The sequence below is a fragment of the Pan troglodytes genome, chromosome 5, assembly GCF_028858775.2.
Source record: "Pan troglodytes isolate AG18354 chromosome 5, NHGRI_mPanTro3-v2.0_pri, whole genome shotgun sequence".
Lineage (NCBI taxonomy): Eukaryota > Metazoa > Chordata > Mammalia > Primates > Hominidae > Pan > Pan troglodytes.
In genome coordinates, this window is record NC_072403.2 from 150,566,030 (window position 1) to 150,586,302 (window position 20,273).

General features: G+C 40.5%; 1 long non-coding RNA gene across 3 annotated transcripts in view; it reads right to left on the reverse strand.

Moving 5' to 3' along the window:
- Positions 1 to 13,492: 13,492 nt before the first annotated feature.
- The window catches only part of LOC104007004 (uncharacterized), a 46,489-nt gene continuing 39,708 nt past the window's right edge, over positions 13,493 to 20,273 (reverse strand). For all 3 annotated transcript variants that reach the window (XR_008548676.1, XR_008548677.1, XR_008548675.1), the window contains one exon: positions 13,493 to 14,198. This is a non-coding gene — a long non-coding RNA (uncharacterized LOC104007004). The remainder of the gene's footprint in view (positions 14,199 to 20,273) is intronic.

Genomic DNA, 20,273 nt, shown 5'->3' on the forward strand with positions numbered 1-20,273 from the left:
ATAATTCACATTGCCTTGTAAACTAGGGGAACTTGGCTATAATTCAAATATACAACTGATCTGGTAATAGATATGATTGGACTTGTAAAAATTTGTGCCTCTAAAGATTTGAGAACAAGTATACTTTCAGAACAAAGTATACTTTAAAAATAACCAATGTAGTAAGAACATAAAAAGTTACATGTCCATTATGACCTGTTGGTAAGGACATTAAAGTTTTATCAAACTAGAACATTTATGAAATATGAGAATCTTTCATCAAAGAACATTCTTTCTGTAGTTTAAATGCAGCAATTATAATCCCAACCATGCTTGCTAATCTTAGCTACCGGGAAGTTAGAAGGAGAGAAAGGTAATTCATAAGACAGCTTGGTACCCAAAACCACCTAGGTTTTTGTGGTCTATAGTCAACACCTCAAATTATATCGAGAAACAAACAGGCAGCCAAAGGGAAATGTAGACTACAATTCTAGCAACCTATAATTTTATTCCTTGTAGTTTGTGCCTCTCCACTGCAAAGTGGCTCTAGTCTGCCTGGTCCACAGCTTCCAGTTGGCCTCTTAGAGTGTGTGGCAGACATCCAGCCAAAAGCTCACTATGACCATCTAGAATAGTGCTCCCAGAAGCTGTCATGGAGTTTTACCCATAATGGGTGCTCACCCCTAAATATCTGTTGGTAATGATACCACGACAATTATGGCAAGCCAAGACTGACTCTGGATGATCTGGCTCACAATCCCACCCAGATCAACTTGCACAGTCACTTATACATGAGTCATGGTCCTGATTCTATTATTGAAATAAAAGGTTTGGTGAAGTGCTTTTACACTTTGAGAGTGAAGAGATTAAGTCAAGGCCAAGTGTCTCAAACTTGAGGGTAAGAATGGAGAGTAGAAAGCTGACCATAACAGAAAGGGCCCATATTTTTGAGTTACGACACTGATTTCCTGCCTTAAAAATGACTGACATTTTCAAGGCACCTACCATTTACTGGGGATTATGCCAAGGGCTTTTTATGCCTCATCTCATTTTATATCTACAAACAGGCGATTTTATTAGTCCTGTTATTTTGCAGGTAAGGAAACAGATTCAGAGGGGAAGCATAGCAGCAAACGGCTAGTACCTGAGGGAAAGACCCTGGATTTAAACTTAGCCTGCTGGCCTCAAGAACTTGGACTCAAGAGCTGGGAAACATCATGCCAATGTTTCCCAAAGTTTGAAACAGAATCTCTGGCAGTCTGTGACAGGATTTTATTTGGTGCACAGATGCTTCATTAAATTTTGAGAAAGTTATTTTCTTTGAAGTTCTTTCAATTTTTCTTTTAAATCTAAGTTTCCATTTCAGGTCATCTCTTTGCTCATGCGTATGAGTATATACTGTTAGAAGCAACCAGGCCACATCTTGAATGCTTTGCTACTTAGAAATTTCTTCTGCCAGATACTCTAAGTCATCTCTCTCAAGTTCAAAGTTCCAAAGATCCCTAGAGCTGCCAGTCTCTTTGCTAAAGCATAGCAAGAGCAACCTTTACTTCAGCTCCCAATAAGTTCTACATCTCTGTCTGAGACCACCTCAGCCTGGACTTCACTGTCTATATTACTATCAGCATTTGTTCACAACAATTTAACAAGTCTCTAGGAAGTTCCAAACTTCCCCTCATCTTCCTGTCTTCTTCTGAGCTCTCCAAATTGTTCCAACCTCTGCCCATCACCCAGTTCCAATGATGCTTCCACATTTTCAGGTATCTTTATAGCAATGCCCCACTTCCCGGTACCAATTTTCTGTATCAGTTCATTCTCTTATTGCTATAAGGAACTACCTGAGACTGGATAATTTATGAAGAAAAGAGGTTTAATTGACTCACAATTCTGCAGGCTGTACAGGAAGCATGGCTGGGGAGGCCTCAGGAAACTTACAATCATGGTGGAAGGTGAAGGGGAAGCAGGCACATCTTCACATGACAGAGCTTGTGAAGAAAGAGGGAAGGGGGAAATGCTACATACTTTTAAACAAGCAGATCTCGTGAGAACTCACTATCATGAGAACAGCAAGGAGGAAGTCCACCCCCATGATCCAATTACCTCCCACCAGGCCCCTCCTCCAACACTAGGGATTACAACTCAACATGAGATTTGGGCGGGGACACAGACCCAAACCATATCAAGACCTGAATGGCCAAAACAACTTTGAAAAAGCAAAACAAAGTTGGAGAGCTAACTCTACCTGATTTCAATGCTTCCTATAAAGATATAGTGTTCAAGACAGTGTGAGATAGAAGTAAAGGTAGACAAATAAATCAGTGAAACAGAAAAGAGAGTGGAGAAACATGCCCACACATAAATGGAAAACTGATTTTCAACAAAGGTGCAAAGGCAATTCAGTGGAGAAGGGATCATCTTTTCAAAAAATGGTGCTGGAATAATAAAACATCCATATGCAATAATAATAACCTTTTATCCATGTCATGCACCATATACAAAAATTAGCCCCAAATTGATCATTAACCTAAATGTAAAACCTAAAGCTAAAAATCTTCTAGATGCTAACATAGGAGAAAATCTTTGTGGCCATGGGTTAGGCAATAATTTCTTAGATACAACACCAAAATGATGATCCATTTTTTAAAAACTAATATATTGGACTTAATCAAAATTTTAAAATGCTCTTTGATGGATACTGTTAAGAGAAATAGAAGACAGACCATAGATTGGGAGAAAATACTTGCAAAGCACATATCTAATAAAGGACTTGTATTAGAATACAAAGAACTCTTAAAATAAAGAAGTTGCCCTGCAGTAAAAGAGTGAAATTGAGAAGCAAAATGAGTCCTGGCAGCATTGCCTAAATGTTGCTAGACTGGGGCTAGATGTAGCTAGACTGGGGCTTTCCCACAGTTTGATTACATGAGCCCATGAATTACCCTTTCTGTCTGGTTCACGTAAGGTTTCTATTACTTGTCACCAAAAATACATCCTCATTTAGAGGCATGGAAGTATGAGAGAGAGGATCCAAAAGATGGAACATAAAAATGATTTTTCTATAAGAGTAACTGTTGAGAAACAAAAGATTTAGTGTGATCACAAGGAACTGGTGGCTAACTTGATCATACACTTGGCTATGAGTTTAGTTTGTTTTGTTTGTTTGTTTGCTTGTTTGTTTTTGAGACAGAGTCTCTATCACCCAGGCTGGAGTGCAGTGGCATGATCTTAGCTCACTGTAACCTCCACCTCCCAGGTTCAAGTGATTCTCCTGCCTCAGTCTCCTGAGTAGCTTGGATTACAGGCATGTGTCACCCACACCCGGCTAACTTTTGTTTTTTCAGTAGAGATGGGGTTTCGCCATGTTGACCAGGCTGGTCTCAAACTCCTGACCTCAAGTGATCCACCCGCCTCGGCCTCCCAGAGTGCTGGGATTACAGGCATGAGCCACTGTGCCCGGCCAGGTTCATTTTTTTACTGAGTATGTATTATATTTTTAAAAAATAATTTCAACTTTTATTTTAGATTTGGGGGTACATGTGCAGGTCTGCCACATGGAAATGCTGTATGACGCTAAGGTTTGGGGTATGGATGATCCCATTACCCAGGCAGTGAGCACAACACCCAACAGGCAGTCCCTCAGCCCTCAGCCCCCTCCCTTCCTCCTCCCTAAAATTTTTAAAGCACACATATTTCAATCCAAAAAAAATTAACTGCTGGATATTTACCCTAGATAAACCTGTGCACCAAGAGAAATGTGTAAAGATATTTGCCACAGCTTCATTGTAATAATAACACAATTACAAACAACTGAGTTGTCCATCAAAAAAAGACCAGTTATGCAATCCATTGTAGATTCACATCGTAGCTGGGCTAGGTGGCTCATGCCTGTAATCCCAGCACTTCCGGAGGCCAATGCAGGAGGATTGCTTGAGGCCAGGAGTTCAAGACCAGCCTGGACAACATAATACCCCTATCTCTACAAAAAAAAAAAAAAAAAAACTACACACACCAGTAGTCCCAGCTACTCAAGAGGCTGAGGTGGAGCTTGAGCGCAGGAGTTCGAGGCTGCAGTGAGCCATGATTGTGCCACTTGCACTCCAGCCTGGATGACAGAGCAGGACTCTGTCTCATAAATACATACATACATACATAAAGATTCATATCATGCAATGCCTGGCAATAGTTAAAAAGAATGAGATGGATCTGTTTGCACTGACATGGAAAGAACTACAAGACATTGCTATGTAAAATAAGCAAAGCAAATCAAATCATTAGCATATTTAGTGTTTAAAATAAAATACACCAAAACCCCTCTATATTTCTATATGGGAACATGCACATGTAGGTAAATGTATACAAAAGAACTGGAAGTTTCCACCTCCAACTGTTAATTGGGTTTACCTCTGCGGGGATGGGGATTGGAAGCAGTTAAAAGGAGCCCTTCACTACATCTGTTTCGTTTGAATTGTTTGCACATAAATAAATTCACTAGAACTTGTTTAACTAAAACAAATGAAAGAGTATTAATAATTTTACTGAGTGTAAATGGTGTACTAGCTATTATGTAAAATAGATAAGGTCTCTGCCGAATGGAAATGGCTACATGTACACAGTTTTAGAGTCAATATATTAGGGACTTATGCTCATAACTTCCAATAATAAAGTGATCAAGTGTACTAAAAAAAGAGACTTTTTTTAGAAGGTCAATTAGGATAGGATATAAGGAACAGACAATGTTTTATATTTATGAATAGAATATCTGACTAACGAATGGTTTTTCAGAAGCTCATCTATAGGTTCCTTGTTGGAAACTCAATGCATTTTCCCACAGAAAGGATGTTTAGGTTTCCAAGTCACAAAATCTGTTGTATCAGTATTCTGTAATAGGACACATCAGAAACACTCCAGAAATTAAGGCAAAAATTTGTTGAATGCTACAGAGGAGCTCACAGAATCTAGGGATACATGAAATTTCAGCCCTTAGGAAGAACAAGGACCAACGTAACTCTCAGATATAGGCTGCTAATGGACAGATGGGTTATCAGTCTTTTCTGAAAATCAGAATCTTCAATCAAGTGATATAAGAAAAATATTGGTAAACCCTTGTATCTGTCTACTTCAGCTTCCTAGATTCTTGAAACTGGCAGGTCCTCAAAATGTTGAAGTTTTGAAGACTTTCTAAGTTCACATCCAGCTGTGCTACTTGCCATGTGACTTTGAACAAATTACTTAATTGTAACTATCTTCATCTGTAAATATGGGGACAAAACCATACCTAGCTCCTAGACTTTTTGAGAGGATTAAGTTAAATGTTAAATTATTGGCATAGAATATATATTCAATTAATAATAACTCTTGATTATTTTCTTTTCATAAACAAAAATACATCAAAATGTTAAGTATTCATAATAGAGCATGTATAAAAGGATAGTCTCTCATCATTTACAATAAGATTCTCTAATAAGAGCATTTTATTCTAATTGTAAAGAGAAATATTTTTAAAGGTCTGAGTTGCAATAATCTGATGACTAGAATTACAGTATGATCTGCTACTCAAATTAGACATTTTTATGATCAGTCAACAATGTTCAGATGTCTTTAGTAGAGTTTAAGAACTACAACTAAGGAAATTTTACCCTTGTAAGTTAATACAATTTTTGCTTCCAAAGAAAAAGATAATAGAGTTCTTTAATTGGAACTGACTTAGTTCAACAGATCCAAGTGAGTTTCAAAAATGTATATTTCATGCCGTGGTTCTTTTTTTGTATATTCATTATTCATGATGGTTCTGTCTTGGTCTTGAACAAATAAACACCAGAATATTTCAAAATACTGAACTGTCTGTCCTGGCAAGAAATAGATCCCAAATGACTAAAACCAAAAAGGTCACAAGATGTTTCCCTTCATTTTGTCATTTGATCTTAGATAGGCTGCTCTCAAAACACAAGCTACAATAAGTAGCTATTTCAAGACAAGACAGCCCAAATCTATCATTTAAAAGAGGAAATAAGTGGTGAGGACATTGCATTCCTAAACTAGAACTTCTGAACTGAAAACTTTTTGTTTGTTTAAAGTAATTCCACATGACAAGAAATCAGTAAGAGAAGAATCCCACATTAGTGATGGCATATTAAGAGCTGGCTTTCTGACCACCCACTTCACTGCCTTTCAACCAGCCTCCTCTACACATATGCAGGTTGCAAAGTGAGACACTTGCTTTCCTACACTCCATGTGATGGAGGTAGAATAGCCATATGGCCCAGTTCTGCCCAATGAAGTATAAACAGAAGTCTCTGCTTGAGGCTTCTTAGCAATGCTATTTTAAAGGCTGGGCAGGCTGGGCCCCGTGGCTCACACGTGTAATCTCAGCACTTTGAGAGGCCGAGGCAGGAGGATCACATGAACACAGGAGTTTAAGACCAGCCTAGGCAACATAGGGAGAACCCATCTCTACAAAAACATTTAAAAGTTAGCCGGGCATGCTGGTGCAAGCCTATGGTCCCAGCTACTTGAAAGGCTGAGGTGAGAGGATTGTGAGAGCCTGGGAGGTCAAGGCTGCAGTGAGCCATGACAGCACCACTGCACTCCAGCCTGAGTGACAGAACAAGACCCTGTCTTCAAAACAAAACAAAACAAAACAAAACAAAACAAAACATCAAATAAAGGTTGGGCTGGCAACTTCTACCACACTTTGCACCTGCTTCTTCCTCTTTCTTCCCACTTGGGACACTGACAAGATGCCTGAAGTGAAACTATTTTTCACACAAATGAGAGCCACATGAAGACATGGTTGAGCCACCATCTCAGGCCTGGAAACTTGTCTCTAGATATCTTTGTCACTTGAGGCAAATAAACTCCTTACTTATTTAAACCTACCTTTCTGGCCAGGCGCAGTAGCTCAAGCCTGTAATTCCAGCACTTTGGGAGGCCGAGGTGGGTGGATCACCTGAGGTCAGGAGTTTGAGACCAGCCTGGCCAACATGATGAAACCCCATCTCTACTAAAAATACAAAAATTAGCTGGGCGTGGTGGCAGGCACCCATAATCCCAGCTACTCGGGAGGCTGAGGCAGGAGAATCACTTGAACCTGGGAGGCGGAGGTTGCAGTGAGCCGAGGTTGCAGTGAGCCAAGATTGCACCATTGCACTCCAGCCTGGGTGACAAGAGCAAGACTCCATCTCAGAAAATAAAATAAAATAAAATAAAAATAAATAAACCTACCTTTCTTGGGTCTTCAGTTGCTTGCAGGCAAACACATTTATAACTGATAAAAGTAGGCTGGGCACAGTGGCTCATACCTGTAAATCCCAGAGCTTTGGAAGGCTGAGGTTGGAGGATCACTTGAAGACAGGAGACTAAGCCTGGGCAACATAATGGCAACTTGTCTCTAAAAAAAAAAAATTAGTCGGTGTGGTGGCATGAGCCTAGCTACTCAGGAGGCTGAGGCAGTGGGATCACTTGAGCCCAGGAAGTCAAGACTGCAGTAAGCTATGATTGCACCACTGCACTCCCAGCCTGGGTGACAGAGCAATAACCTGTCACTAAAAAAAGTAGCAATTTATTTTTCCAGAGACTATAAAGCACCTTAAAGAAAGATGTTTTCATCAGATTGCACTAGGAATGCCTGAGCAACTTGATTTACATGGTGTGAAATGTGAATTTTTCTTTCCTGTACTTATTACCAAAATCAACTCTCACGAAAAAACAAAGCTAACAGTTTGGAAATTTTTTATTGACATGTAGAATGAATACAGTCATCCTTCAGTACCTGTGGAAGATTTGTCCTAGGACCCCCCCACTGATATCTAAATTCAGGGATGCTCAAGACCCTAATATAAAATGGCATAGTATTATCTGCAAATAACCTACACACATCCTCCCCATGTACTTTAAATCATCTTATAATACCATAACTTATAATACCTAATACAATGGAAATTCTATGTAAATAGTCATTATACTGAACTGTTTAGGGAATAATGACAAGGAAAAAAGTCTGTTATATGTTCAGTACAGAGGTAATTTTAAAAGTTTTTTTATCTGCAGTTGATTGAATCCACGGGTGTAGAACTCATGAATACAGAAGGCTGATGTATATAATTTTAAGAGAATATCAATGAAATTGTAATGTGGATACATAATATCTTTTCAGTTTTCTTTTCCTAAAGAAGGTAAAAAACATTCTTCACTACTAAGTTGAAATATCACAGCATAACAATTACATAATGTTTTTCTTTTTGTTTGTTTTTTTTTTTTGAGACAGTTTGACTCTGTTGCCCAGGCTGGAGTGCAATAACACGATCTTGGCTCACTGCAACCTCTGCGACCAGGGTTCAAGTGATTCTCCTGCCTCAGCCTCCCGAGTAGCTGGGATTACTGGTGTGCACCACCATGCCCAGCTAATATTTGTATTTTTTGTAGAGATGGGGTTTCACCATGTTGGCCAGGTTGGTCTTGAACTCCTAACCTCAAGTTATCCACCCGCCTCAGCCTCCCAAAGTGCTGGATTACAGGCGTGAGCCACCGTGCTTGGCCCTACAATTACACAATGTTTTTCACACTGGGGGTGCGGTAGATGAAGTAAATAAATATGTGCATCTCTTAGAACCAAATATGGGGATTTTCCAAGCTCTACCACTCCCTGCCCCACCCCTTTCCTCCTGAATTTACAACGTACATTTTGGAGACAGTTCTAGATTATTTCTAATTTTTGTAATTAAAATTACTTAATGGTATTATAAACTACAGAAAAGTTACTACTATCTTTATTCAACTGATTTCCTCAAAATAGAAGAGACTTTTGAACTACAGGCAGGGTTTACCTGCCATGAAAGGGCCCAATATCCATCTGTGGGTATTTTAAGGCCTCTGTACACCTGCCAGATCAAAGTTCTCATGCCCCTGGGATTAAGTTAGTAGTTGGTCATCACATGTAGAATTGCATAATTTAGGGCATAGGGTGGGGTCACCCAGGGGCTAACTCAGGGAAAAAAAAACCCCACAGATATGGAGGGAAAAAAGACCGCATAGAGCAATCATGCAGTTATATTTAAGGGACTTTGGAGTAAGATTTCACTGCAGCAAGTTTATACTGATTTTCTTTTAAAAATTAATAACTGGATTAAGATACATCCTACTGCCAGTTATAAATGCAAATATATGACTTGGGAGGGGCAACACATTTATTCAGCAACATCCCCATACACTTTAAAGTTTACTTGGATTAGTAAATTAGAACAGTGGAGCAAACGAACTATTCATTTGACTTTCAGGTTGCTAATTCTTTAATTGCATTAATTAAAAACTAGTACAACCATGAACTTACATTCACTTCCCCAAAAGTATTTAATCAATCAGTCACGTAATAGTTTCATAAATGTGGGCAAATTAACTCATCTAGTTTGTAAAAATAAAGTTACTACCTCACCAGGTGATTGTTCACATGAACATGTGTGAACCACGTAGCAACACAGAAAGTCTCAGATCCCAGGTATCCTGAGCACCAAGGTCTGCTAACTTATTCTAGGGCAGTAGAACAATAATCTGGTATTTTTCCAAATTCTGCTATTAGCTCTGTTGAAGGCCTCTGGGGTTCTCTCAACTCTCACGGCTATACTGACTGCAACCATCTCGGAGACATGTAACAGGTCTGTTGACTTCAAACCCCAAGCCCTTAGTCATTTACCATTGCTATACTGTCTTGGCATAGCATAAAAGTCTCTAGAGAGATATGACGCAGAGCCCTTTCCAGGGAAAGGCACATTTATTATTCCTAGGACCAAAGTTTCTGCCAGATATTCATCTACTCTGTGAGCTAGGCTAGACAAGGTAGAAACCACAAGTATGTCTTCCCTTTAGGCTCAGAGCAAAGTCAGGGCATCTTTTCTCATAAGCTTGGGGCTTAGAGAGTAAAGTCACAGTCCAAAGAAAAAACAAACCCTCTTAAAGCTCTGCAGGGAACTTTATGAGAGGGAAGATGACTCAGCACAAGAGAAAGAGTGTGTTGATGCCTTTGTTCCTCCAGAATGATGGCCTCATTGTGTTCCTGTGTTCCTGACATCTTTGATGTGTCCTTTAATGCTGGCCAGTGCAAGATGTTAGATTATGGGGACACGGTGGTGGGGAGGGTGCTGTGGTCAACATATGCTTACAAGGCTCCATCTACTTTCAACTTCCTCAGTACATGTTCATCCTTCCCTCCTATGAAGTCTTTTTTTTTTTTTTTTTTTTTTTTGAGACAGAGTCTTGCTTTGTTGCTCAGGCTAGAATGCAGTGGCACGATCTTGGCTTATTGCAACCTCCACCTCCCGGGTTCAAGCGATTCTCCTGTCTCAGCCTTCCGAGTAGCTGGGATTACAGGTGCCCGCCACCATGCCCGGCTAATTTTTATATTTTTAGTAGAGATGGGGTTTCACCATGTTGGCCAGGCTGCTGTGACCTCAGGTGATCCACCTGCCTCAGCCTCCCAAAGTGTTGGAATTACAGGTGTGAGCCACCGCGCCTGGCCCCTCCTGTGAAGTCTTGTAACACAACTTATTCTTATGTTCAGATCTCATTATTTTTATGGGAATAGCTTTTCTCCTTAGGTCGATTATAAATTATTTGAGGACAGGATGCACAGATTAGAAGTAGACTGTGAAGGCAACAAATACTTGCTAAATGTTTGTCATTGATAAGATAAGGGAAAAGTGTATTTGATAAAAGAGGTAACTCCTACCTGGTGTAGGAGTTTGGAAGCATTCTTACAAATCAAGAAATGTTGAAGAAAAATGTCTAGAGGTGTCACTAGACTAGGAAAGTGGGTCAGAAAGCATGAGAAAAACAAGATATTCACTAGAAGAGGAAGTGGATTTTGAGGCCAGGAATAAGGTCAGTGCTGCAGACACTGCAGGAATAACCACAAGAGAAATTCCAGCCAGGAGGGGCCGCCCATGCCTGGGGAGCATTTAGCGGGTAGATCCACATTTGAACTGCTCCTCAGGGCCTCTTCTGTGGCATTGGAGAATATCACTGTAGGACTTTGGACTATTGTGATTTGTCTATTGCAAAACATATGCATAGAGTCGTTTGTTTATCTCTAAACAAAGCTTGATTTTACTACACTGCAATTATTGAACTTGCAAGGGGAGTTCATACCAGTTTACTACACTATCCCATGGACAGTTTTCTCAGGTTTTGGCTTATGCCAAAGCACATGATTTTGGAGTAAAAAAAGACTCTGTCATTTCAACTTTCTACGCCTAGTTTTCGCTCTTCCAAAATGGGAATATTTCTCATCTCAACAAGGTGTTGCTTTTAACACCTTACCAGAGATACATAATAGACCCTTCATGAGTATTAGTTTCCTTCCTGTCTTTATGCCATAAATATATCTGGCAAGATGATTATAACTTGAAACATTAGTGCATATTTAAGCCATAATAAATGTTTCCTAGAAGAAAGCAAAGGAAATAGCCTGAAACTTCAGAATCATTGAAGGAAGCCCAAGAAGGCATTTAGTTACTTTAGTATTGCTCTTCTAAACAGATGACCTATGACACAAAGCAAACTATCTTTCAATTAAGTTATTTTTGTTTTATGTTGCATTCAGTTTTCATAAAATCAACTCTAGGAATTAGTTTATTTCCTTCCATGAAGAAAACAATTTTTTGATTTCTATAAAAAATTATATCTTTTATATCTATATCATAAATAATTTTAATTTTAAATGCTGTTTAAAAGTAATTTTAACTGGCATTTTCATTGGCTGATACTTACAATCTTGAAAATTTGATTTTGCTTATATTGACACATATTTCTAACTATCCATTTAGATATTCTCCTAAGGTCTCTTACCACATCAAAAGGATATATAAACAAGTATTGTTTTAAAACAAAACTGAGAATATAGTAATCATGTTACTATCTATGTGTATCTCATAACATGATGTTGATGTTGTAAAACTCAAATACACACAGTAAAATTTATTTTTAAAAAAACCAAAACTGAGAAAACAGCAACCAATAATTTTTTCTTGGTCCTAAAAAGAGCAAACACAAACATATCATTTTTCTATGCATGCATAATAAACACCTTTACTTTTTTCGACGTGGTTAACAGTCACTAATAAAGTCAGAGGATATTGATGATATATATATGCACATATATATAATTATATTAAAAAAGGAAATGTCTATTTCAGGCCCAAATTATTATCTGTTAATAATAATCATTAGTAAATAAGAAAAGGTACTTCAATCAACAAATACTTACTGAGCTTCTATTATATACCCAGCACATAGCGCTGGCTTCTATAAATCTGGGTGTGAATGAGACCCCTTATTTCTTACTAGTTATATTGTATATTTACAAATGATTGAATCATATATGCTTTATTTTTTTACTGCATTAAAACACATGTACTTCTTAAAGCTTAATATTTAAAAACATGAATTTTATCAGAAAAATAAATCAACGAAGAAGCCAGAGGGTTGGGTCAAAATGTTTCTCAGCTGTAAGAGCTCCTAGATTGATAGCCAATAAGCTATCTGGAAGTCATTCTCTTCCTTTAAAATTCAGCCTAGTTATAGAAAGCCCTCTCGCTCCCACAGGGCATATTAGCAATAGCAGTTGAGATCAGAGGGTTGGAGGAGTAGAGATAGGGTTCATACAAATTGAAGCCATATGTACTAGACGAGATTATTGTCCAAAATTCTTCCCTCCATCCCTCAGTCATGTAAACCTAAGGCTCACTGAAGTGGGTGGGGTGTATTTCTCCCCTCTATTCATGATCCACCCATGTAGCTGGCTCTGGACATGGAATGTCACTGAACATGACACACGCAAAAGACTTAAATGTGCTTGCGTCCTTCAGCTCCGCCTCTCGCACCCCTGTGATTGCCATGAAGACAGCATGCACCAGCTAGCTGCTATCCCTTCAGTCTGGGCCCCAGAATGAGACACACAGTCTTATGTTTAACCTGAAGTCTGCCAAGCCAAGATGACCCACAGCCTGAAGCAGAGTTATCCCAGCTCACCCACAGACCTGTAAGCAAAAAAAAAAAAGCTTCATGTTGTAAACTACTGAGTGTTTTTGAGATTTGGGAGATAAGGAGATAAATAGCTAACTAAAACACCACTGCTGGTTAAAATAAACAGCACATTTTTTCACTTGTTCACATTGGTACGTCCAGATTGTAACATTCTAATAGTATGAAGACTATGTATTTTACATAAAGAGACTCTAACGAGTTGCACAATTAGTTTAAGATCCCTATGAGAAGTAATAAACCATACCAATGTAGAGAATTATGAAACACAGGTGGGAGTCAGTAGAAAGTGAAGAAACAGCACCACAAATGAGTAAAGCAGGTCTAGTAGGCTTGTCTGTTGAGTTACTGAGTACTGGCATGTCCCAATGGCATTGACACAACCATCACACTTGAATTCTTTTCCTGTTAATAACACAAAGCTTCTCTTTTCCATTCATAATTGAAACATACTTTCATAGGTCAAAGACTTTGGCTTCAGAAATTTAATAAAATGAGACTTTAATTTGATATCAAATCTAATTTGAAAGGCAAGCACAGTGAGTGATGGTCTTCCTTGTTTAAGTTACTGAGGAAAGTACAGAGGCGACTATTATGTAAATTACACACTTGTACCAAGACAAGGTTGAATGCTGTCACAGTGAGCTCTGTGAATGGAGGTGAGGCAACCATGCAAGCTGAGAAAAATAATGAAGAAACGATTCATTACACAGCACACATCCTATATGTAGGACACAAAGGCAAGCAGAATCAACATGCAACATGTTGGCCAACACCATACTCACATTGGGAGGAGAAATGTAGTTTCAATAAAACATTATCCATAACTTGTTGATTTGAACTTCTCTGCTTGGTAGTTGTGTTGAAATCTAATTTTAGATGTTGTTTCTGTTTTATGGGTGTAACATGTGTAAGAGGTAGGAAGTGTTGCCTCAGTTAGTATCCAGTTGTTGTGAATGATACAGAAGCCAGCACAAACCCACTTTAACAGGAAAGAAAAAGTACTTATTCATGTAGCGGAAAAGCCTCAGTGTCATGAACTGCTTGACCCAGGAACTCCAAAAATGTAATCAAAATTTGTTTTCTTTCAGTTCCTTGGCACTGCCTTTTGCTGTGTCAGCTTCATTTTTAACATTCATGTGGTAGCTTCTGTATCTCCAGGCTCACATCTTCCTTATCACCACAGGTTCCTGTGGAAAAAGAAAAACGAGGCAGGGTGTGTGGTGGCTCAGCCTGTCATCTCAGCACTTTGGGAGGGCAAGGCAGTTGGATCGCTTAAGCCCAGGAATTTGAGACGAGCCTGGGCAACCTAGAGAGACCTTATCTCTACCCAAAATTTTAAAAATTAGCCATGTATGGTGGCATGTGTCTGTGGTCCCAGCTGCTCGGGAGGCTGAGGTGGGAGGATTGCTTGAGCTTTGGAGGTCGAGGCTACAGTGAGCTATGATCTCACCACTGCACTCCAGCCCGGGCGACAGAGAAAGACGCTGTCTCAAAAAAGAAAAAGTAGACCCCATGCAACTGTAATATTCACTCAGATGGTACCAATCACTGTAGCCAGGGCCTCATGCTTCTGTGGCGTTACTGGAAGTGTGCATACTGATCATTTTCAATGACAGGTGGGGCTAGGAGAAAGGTTCCCAGAAGGAAATCAGGGTCCTCTCAGGAAAATAAGATTTATTTTTGGTGAACAAGCATCAGCAACTCTCTTCTACAGCAGGAGTTGGCAAACTATGGCCCACGGGCCAAACTTATCCTACTGCCTGTTCTTATACAACCCACTATTTTCAGGCTCAAATTACTATCTGTTAATCAGTAATAATAATTACTAAAGAAGAAAATAATGTATGTCAATCAATAAATATTTATTGTAATAAATTAAATTATTTATTGTAAGGAAGCCAGTTGGTTAGCAGAAAGAGATGCAATAAAGATTGGGTTTTAGGCTGGGTGCAGTGGCTCACACCTATAATCCCAGCACATTGGGAGGCCGAAGCAGGAGGACTGCTTGAGCCCAGGAGTTCAAGACCAGCCTGGGCAACATAGTGAGATTCCATCTCTACAAAAAAATACAAAAATAAGCCGGGTGTCATGGCATGTGCCTATAGTCCCAGCTACTCGGGAGGCTGAGGTGGGAGGACTGCCTGAGCCCAGAAGGTCGAGGCTGCAGTGAGCCGTGATCTCGCCATTGCATTCCAGCCTGGGTGACAGAGTGAGACTGTCTCAAAACAAACAAACAAAACAAAACAAAAAATCCCCACATTATTTCAAATAAGGTCACATTCTGAGGTTCCCAGTGGACATGAATATTGGAGGGAGAGACATTTAACCCACTAGAGCTGGGTTCAATAAAATCATACTCTCAGGAATTTGAAATGGGGTAACTAATAGTGGGAGTTGAAGTTTAAAAGATATCCTAGAAGAAGGGAAGGGGCAGGAGGAGCCTGGAGCAAACCAAACTTATGAGCAAGATAAAAGTACAAAAAATCATAAATCGTAGTCACAGCAGAAGCTTTGAGGAAGGGAAATGGTGTGGAATAAACCACAAGGAAGTCAGCTGGTAGCAGAAAGGGAAGCAAAAGGACACTAAGAGGAGCAGAGATCAAGAGTATCAGAGTCATGTTAATAATACCACAGCACTCAAATGACAAGGATAATGCACTGTCCCTTAGCTGCCGTGGAATCAATACAGATTCTGAAGATATCTGTTGGTCTTTAGTTTCTTTGAGATTCTGTGTCTCTTTTTGCCAAATATATATTTATAATAATCACCATTGCTACATCTTGCTGAAGGATGTCTCTTTTACTTACAATCTGAAGAGCTTAACAGCTTGACTATATATATGGGTGTGTGTGTGTTTGAGATGGAGTTTCACTCTCGTTGCCCAGGCTAGAGTGCAATGGTGTGATCTCAGCTCACCGCAACCTCTATGTCCTGGGTTCAAACAGTTCTCCTGCCTCAGCCTCCTGAGTAGCTGGGATGCACCACCACACCTGGCTAATTTTGTATTTTTAGTAGAGATGGGGTTTCTCCATGTTGGTCAGGCTGATCTCAAACTCCAGACCTCAGATCTGCCTGCCTCGGCCTCCCAAAGTGCTGGGATTACAGGCATGAGCCACCGCGCCTGGCCAGCTTGACTATATTTAAGATAACTGTTGAGTAAAATTTATGTGCTGTATGCCCATTGAGGTCTCAGTTATTCTAATTAATCTTTTCTTGCCATATTTATAAAAAGTATTGAGTTAAAGAACTGTGTTGGGTTATTATAAAAGATAGCTATGTCAGCCAGATTGAGCCAAATGATAATGGCAGTCAAAATGTGACTGTCAACAGTGAGCATGCCAGGTGTCCTCATCAGCCTTTACTAGGAAGGCTGCAGTAACAACCCCCAAATCACCATGGTTTAAAACAATGAAGGATTATATCTCATTCATGTTGCTCATTAGCCATGGGTTGATGGCAATTCTTCTGCTCCATGTGTCTTCTTCAATATCTGAGATGTGAAATTCTCAGGGCACAGGGAAAAGAGGATAGAGTTGGCAAAAACACACAAGAATGATCAACACTTTTACTTCAACATAATGTAAGTCACATCCACTCATCTGCCATTGGCCAAAACAAGCCACATGTCGAAGACCAACATCAATGGAGCAGGAATGTGTACTTTTTCCATAGAAGGTTGTATTAGCCCCTTTTCACGCTGCTGATAAAGACCCCCCGACCATGATTCCAATTATCTCCCACCGGGTCCCTCCCACAACATGTGGGAATTATGGGAGTACAATTCAAGATGAGATTTGGGTGGGGACACAGCCAAACCATATCATTCCACCCCTGGCCCCTCCAAATCTCATGTTCTCACATTTCAAAACCAATCATACCTTCCCAACAGTCCGTCAAAGTCTTAACTCATTTCAGCATTAACCCAAAAGTCCACAGTCCAAAGTCTCATCAGAGACAAGGCAAGTCCCTTTCGCCTATGAGCCTGTAAAATCAAAAGCAAGCTAGTTACTTTCTAGATACAATGGGTGTACTGGTATTGGGTAAATACAGCCATTCCAAATGGGAGAAATTGGACAAAACAAAGGGGTTACAGGGCCCGTGCAAATCCGAAATCCAGTGGCAGTCAAATTTTAAAGTTCCAAAATGATCTCCTTTGACTCCAGGTCTCACATCCAAATCACGCTGATGCAAGAGGTGGGTTCCCATGGTCTTGGGCAGCTCCACCCCTGTGGCTTTGCAGGGTACAGCCTCCCTTCCTCCAGTTGCTTTCACAGGCTGGTATTGAGTGTCTGTGGCTCTTCCAGGCGCACAGTGCAAGCTGATGGATCTACCATTCTGGGGTCTAGAGGACGGTGGCCCTCTTCTCAAGGCTCCACTAGGTGGTGCCCCAGTAGGGACTCTATGTGGGGGCTCTGACCCCACATTTCCCTTCTGCACTGTCCTAGCAGAGGTTCTCCATGAGGGCAACGCCCCTGCAGCAAATTTCTGCCTGGGCATCCTGGTGTTTCCATACATTTTCTGAAATCGACACGGAGGTTCCCAAACCCCAATTCTTGACTTGCAGACTCAACACCACATGGAAGCTGCCAAGGCTTGGGGCTTGCACCCTCTGAAGCCACGGCCCAAACTCTATGTTGGCCCCTTTCAGCCACAGCTGGAGCAGCTGGGACACAGGGCACCAAGTCCCTGGGCTACACACAGCACAGGGACCCGGGCCTGGTCAACAAAACCATTTTCTCCTAGGCCTCTAGGCCTGTGATAGGAGGGGATGCCGTGAAGACCTCCAACATGCCCTGGAGACATTTTCTCCATTGTCTTGGGGCTTAACATTCAGTTCCTCCTTACTTGTGCAAATTTCTGCAGCCAGCTTGAATTTCTCCTCAGAAAATGGGTTTTTCTTTTCTATCACATTGTCAGGCTGCAAATTTTCCAAACGTTTATGCTCTGCTTCCCTTATAAAACTGAATGCCTTTAACAGCACTCAAGTCACCTCTTGAATAATGCTTTGCTGCTTAGAAATTTCTTCCTCCGCCAGTGCGGTGGCTCATGCCTGTAATACCAGCACTTTGGGAGGCTGAGGCAGGAGGATCACCTGATGTCAGGGGCTCGAGACCAGCCTGGCCAACATGGTGAAACCCCATCTCTATTAAAAATACAAAAATTAGCTGGGTGTGATGGCACACACCCGTAATCCCAGCTACTCTGGAGGCTGAGGTAGGAGAATTGCTTAAACCCGGCAGGCGGAGGTTGCAGTGAGCTGAGATCGCGCCACTGCACTCCAGCCTCAGTGACAGAGCAAGACTCCATCTCGGAAAAAAAAAAAAAGAAAGAAATTTCTTCCTCCAGATACCCTAAATCATCTCTCTCAAGTTTAAAGTTCCTCAAATCTCTAGGGCAGGGGCAAAATGCCACCAGTCTCTTTGCTAAAACATAACAAGAGTCATCTTTACTCCAGTTCCCAACAAATTCCTCATCTCCATCTGAGACCACCTCAGCCTGGACCTTATTGTCCACACTGCTTCAGGCTTTCGGTCAAAGCCATTCAACAAGTCTCTAGGAAGTTCCAAACTTTCCCACATTTTCCTGTCTTCTTCTGAGCCCTCCAAACTGTTCCAACCTCTGCCTGTTACCCAGTTCCAAAGTTGCTTCCACATTTTCAGGTATCTTTTCAGCAATGCCCCACTCTACTGGTACCAATTTACTGTATTAGTCCTTTTTCATGCTGCTGATAAAGACATGCCTGAGACTGGGAAGAAAAAGAGGTTTAATTGGACTTACAGTTTGGCTGGGGAGGCCTCAGAGTCATGGCAGAAGGTGAAAGGCACTTCTTACATGGCGATGGCAAGAGAAAATGAGGAAGATGCAAAAGCATCAGAAACCCCTGATAAAACCATCAGATCTCATGAGACTTATTCACTACCACGAGAACAGCATGGGGGAAGCCACCCCCATGATTCAAATTATCTCCCACCTGGTCCCTCCCACAACACATGGGAATTATGGGAGTACAATTCAAGATGAGATTTGGGTGGGGACACAGCCAGACCATATCAAAGGCACTGTGAGTTATTATGGGCAGAGATATGTGTAATCCTCTCTCAGGAAGGGAAATTACTTAAACCAATAATAAAAGATAACTGGTTACCATGGAAACTATCATACAGAAACATGTATCAATATATTGATATAAATCTTTTCCTGATGATATGCAATTTATGAAAGCTATAAAGTAATATATATCTTAAATTTAATCATGTGTATATATTCTTATATATAAACTGTAATTGTTATCATTATCTAGTATGCATAAGAAACTGCTAGATTATATGTATGTGTGTGTGTGTGTGTGTGTGTGTAATCAGTTGTTCCTCTAAAGGAATTGTTTTTATTTTTTTAAGACAGGGTCTTGCTTTGTCACCCAGGCTGGAGTGCAGTGGCATGATCATAGCTCACTGCAGCCTTGACTTCCCAGGCTCAAGCAAGCAGCTGGGACTACAGGTGTGCCACCACGCCCAACTAAGTTTTGTATTTTTTATAAAGACAAGGTTTCGCCATGTTGCCCAGGCTGGTCTCGAACTCCTGAGCTCAAGGGATCCTCCTGCCTCAATTTCCCAAAGTGCTGGGATTACAGGTGTGAGCCTCAGTGTCCGGCCCTCTAAAGAAATTTAAAACCAGTGGGAGTTATTTGTTTTCAAGCTAGCTATGAAGCATTACATATATATTTAAAACAGTAATGAACCAAGCAAGGAAAAGATCAGAAGCAGTACTACATACACACTGCCACGTGCATGCATGTGTGTATACGTATATATATATATATAAGAATTTGGTATATTAAAAAATTTGGGATTTTAAATCAGTGGGAAGAGAATGAATTACTAAATAATTGGTGGTGAGATAACTAATCATATTTTCAAAAGCTGGGTCCTTATTGCATAATTTGTACCTAAATAGATTCCAGGTGGATTAAATATTTAAATTTTAAAAATCATAAAAATATTAGAAGGCTGGGCACAGTGGCTCATGCCTGTAATCCCAACACTTTGGGAGGGTGATGCATGAGGATGACTTGAGACTAGCCTGGGCAACATAGCAAGACCCTGTCTCTACAAAAAACGATTTAAAAAAATAGCCTGGTGTGGTGGTGGGTGCCTGAAATCCTAGCTACTCAGGAGGCAGAAGCAGGAAAATCACTTGAGCCTAGGAGCTTGAGGTTGCAGTGAGCCATGATCATCCCACTGCACTCCAGCCTGGGCGACAG